Source organism: Morone saxatilis, unplaced genomic scaffold (genome assembly GCF_004916995.1).
Source record: "Morone saxatilis isolate NCDOM2014 unplaced genomic scaffold, NCSU_SB_2.0 Contig18, whole genome shotgun sequence".
Lineage (NCBI taxonomy): Eukaryota > Metazoa > Chordata > Actinopteri > Moronidae > Morone > Morone saxatilis.
Genome location: NW_023339740.1, coordinates 6,346,908 through 6,350,323, shown reverse-complemented (window position 1 = coordinate 6,350,323; position 3,416 = coordinate 6,346,908).

The following is a 3,416-nucleotide window of genomic DNA, read 5'->3' as shown; positions in this document are numbered from 1 at the left end:
ACACACACACACACACACTCCGTCGTTGTTTAGTTTTACCCCCTTTTTCTCATCAGTTACTTGCATTTTTAGTCAACAAAGAGTAACTAGTATCCATGTAGCTTACATCTTGGCACACAGCTCTGGTCTGCACGTGATGTTATGTGTGTCAGGCAGTGTATGAGTGTGTGTGTCTATGCAATGACTAATAAAGTTAGGTGAGTGGCCAGAGCTTGCCACTCTAGAGCTACTCTACTACTGAGATATCATAGTTTTTTATATTGCTGATTTTGAGTACTCTCAGTACTCTGCTGCACCTCACACAGTCTCAACAGGACACAGATATTCAAAAGCATGGAAGCATTACCTCAGTGTAGGTAACTGCAATAGTGTTTCCCCTTTTTAACTTTCAGATTCATTTGTTTTTAGTGCAGCAGACTGTTTCTTAGACTGTTTCTGTTTCTTATTTCTTGTTGAACTTGAAACAGTGTTTTGTTGATCGTTTTACATATTATGCATGTTAAGTTATGTACAGTGTATCGTAGCTCTTTATGTACATGTCTGTGATCTTTAATCTTACAATGCTTTATAGTATTATTGACCTCTTAACATCCAAGTTGCTTTAAGCTTGTTTAAAATCATCTTCCACTTTATCTGACAGTATCTTATACTGTATACTCTGTATTAACTTGAGGGAAACATTCAAACCCAAGACTCCATGTTATGTCAGCATCATCACATCAAATGGAAATAGCTGTAGATGACACATGGATCATTTTATATCCATTAATACTGTTTGTGATGGCTTTCTAATGACTAAGTATTGCTATAAGATTTTTGTGGTATACTGTAATGTTAACACATATTTTTTATTGGGATATTTGTTTAGTGTTATACTAAAGGTTTGAACGACAGTTATATCAAAAGTATTTTATGAAGTCAGATTAATTAAAATGTGTTATGTATCACTCTGACTGAGAGCAAAAGCTGAAACATCACAATGCATAATGTGAGTTAATATGTGTATTTGAACTTTTGGTGTTGCATTCCCTGCTAACATAGGGTCACATTAAGTTTAAAAACAGACAGTGAACAACAGTGAATCAGTAGGTAACACCACCTGAGAACTGAAAGAAAACCCTGGAAGAAAGGTGAATCACCTGAGGACTATACTGCCCCCTAGTGGAAATGATCCAGTATCATCGACAGTAGATTACATGTTCAGTGTTTTTTTTTAATTACAAATGACTGTTTTACAGTGTAGTTAAGGACCACTGTGCCCACTTTATTTAAGTAAATCAACAAGAAAATTATCTTTTTTATTTTACTTTTTTTGATTTTATGGTCTTTTTTTGGTCAATAAATGCACACTAGAAGTATTTTACATAACATGAAAATCAGTCTTAAATTAGGTACTAAATAAAGCTATTTTTTTATGTTTTTATTTCCACAGCACAATCACCTGCTTCTGTTTATACCAGCATTATTGAAAATGTCATTCACAGTTATGACAAGTTACCATATGAATTTACAAAATAACAGAACAAAATAAAATCCAAGAAAGAAGAACAAAATCTTTCTATATCTATGTGTGTTTTTGCATTATGAGGTTATTAATTTTACATCTCTGCTTTATTTCATTATTTTGACTGGTTTGTAGGTTGTGACTCAGACAGGGCAGAGGTCAGCTATGTGCCAACCAGACAAATCAGCTGTCACATGGTGCCTTCAAGGGCCGTTTAAAACTGTAATAATAACAGAGAGAACATTAACAAAGCAGAGTGACACTTGTGGTAACCATTTACACTTATATCTTTTGAATAAAGCATTAGCCACAAACATGTAACCTTTTCAATGAAATACGCTGAGGATGCTGAAATGATTTTTTGGGGGCATTTTGGAGTTGTGGGAACATAGATGGACCATTGATGGATTCATTGGCTCATTCAGAATCAGAATAAGAATTTTGTTTATTGCCAAGTACGTACGAGGAATGTGACCTGGTGCAGTTGGTGCATAAAATATACACATATACATATACAAATATACAATTATTCAAATCACACAAAAACCACACAGCGACAGACGAGAAACGCGCATCCTGACACCAGTCCCCGTGACCAGCCCTCACGAGCCCCTCCTCACCGCAGTTCCCGCGCGCGCCCCCCCACCGCCAGCACCAAGGCAGAGCCCACTGTGACAACAGTTGACCAAAAAAATCACGCTCTGTGAAAAATCCCCCTCATCCACCACAGTGGAGTGACTCTCTCGCCTTAAAGAGCAGGGAGCGTCAAGAGCGCGAGGAGCTCTTTTCAAGAGGCAAGAACCCCGCAATGCGAGCCGGAGCCAGATTCGGTCTCTCGTATCCACCTCCTGAAGCACGTGTGCTGGACCATGCTGTGCTCCGTGTTCACTGACATCTTCAACACCTCGTGTTGGGAGATATGTCAGTGGCCAGGCGCTGCTTGCAAAGCATTCCACCATCAGGTCGTCGTGTTCCGCCAGGGAAGAGCGCAAGGAACCACAGGGATAAATCGATGACCAGGACTGTTGCCCCAGTCACTCTGAATGGTCGATAGAAGTCTGTTTAATGCCAGGATCCGTGGTTTGTGGACTTTCACGCTCTGGGTGGGTTTAACACCATCATTCCCAGCTCTGCTTAGCAGGACAAGCGCTCTCCCAGCTCACTGATGCCTGACTCCTGGAAGTGGATCACAACTTCCTTGTCTGACAGGAAACGCAGCAGCGTTGAAGCTGGGGGAAAATTTCTCTGACTCCCAACATCCTGCACCAGATCCCCTCAGGGCGTGGCGTTCTTTCTCCTCTGCTGTTCGTCCCTGGGCATACTTAAGCAGTGCACGCTCCAGGTCACCATGTCCGTCAGGCTCCTGAAGTTTGGCGGATGACACCTCCTCTGCCGACACTCATGTCTGCCACCGAGAGATGAGCCTGCCTACCAGATCGGGGAGATTGAACGCCCATCTGGTGACCGATGTGCAGCCAGAGACAACCTGCGAGCTAAGACACTCTAAATGAACAGTGGAGGGATGGTTGTTGGGCACTTCAGGGACGAATCCAGCGCGACACCCGGGCGCGCGCCATCATCCTGTGTGACTCCCCATGTGGAATCTCGTGGAGTTCCTTCCGCTTTCTGTGGGTACCATAGCACCCGAGGTCCTCAAGTGGAAGGCTGAACAATGCAGGGTCCCTCTCATAAGAAGAAAGCCCAGCAAGAGGATGTATACTTCCTGCGGCAGCTGAGAAAGTTGAACCTCGCCAAAGTCGAGGTGCAGTCTCTGACACCGCCATGCATCCGGAGGTGCCGAGTCCTCAGCCCTTCATGCCAGTGCACCAGGTGCTGGAGCGCGTGTGGCCACTTGCCAAGGACAAGAAAGGGCGGCAACCAAAAAAAAGAAAGTGAAAAAAACAGAAGAGAA